Source organism: Myotis davidii, unplaced genomic scaffold (assembly GCF_000327345.1).
Source record: "Myotis davidii unplaced genomic scaffold, ASM32734v1 scaffold2030, whole genome shotgun sequence".
NCBI classification, from domain to species: Eukaryota; Metazoa; Chordata; class Mammalia; order Chiroptera; family Vespertilionidae; genus Myotis; species Myotis davidii.
The window spans coordinates 121,914-122,632 of NW_006281839.1; positions in this window are offsets into that span (position 1 = coordinate 121,914).

Sequence of the window (719 nt, forward strand, 5' to 3'; positions counted from 1 at the left end):
ATATAGAATTTTTTTTATATTTGAAACCATAGTAAAACAAAGACTTATATTTTTGATATTTATTTTATATATTTAATTGCCATTTAACAAAGAAAAATCAACCCAAAAAATGAGTTTGCGTGTCACCTCTCACATGTGTGTCATAGGTTCGCCATCACAGTCCTAGGAGCTGTGTCAGTTAAGGCATATGTCTGAGATTTTGCTGCCTGTGGATTCCTCTAATATTTTTATGGTTTCCCATCTTACATTTAAGTCCTTTGTCCAGTTTGAGTTTATTTTTGTGTATGGTGTAAGTTGGTGGTCTAAATTCACTTTTTTACATGTGTCTGAAAATATGTTTTAAAAAGAGGAAAATTTATTTTATATACTTATATATTTAAAATCAGAGTGCCAAGAAGAGACATCTGAATATGACAACATGTTCATTAGGTGTGTTTCTTTTAATAGTACAAAGCATCTTTTGCTTCACTTGATATTTTTTAAGTTTAATTTTCCCTTTTCTGATTTTCACTTTGCTAGGCTTCTTCCTTTTTATTTATTTATTTTTATTAAATTTATTGGGGTGATATTAGTTAATCAGATTATATGATTTTCAAGTGTACATCTCTATGATACATGATCTGTATATTGTACTATGTCCCCACCACCCAAAGTCAAGTAATCTTCTGTCATCATATATTTGGCTTCCTTTACCCTTTACTATTTCCCACTCCCTTCCT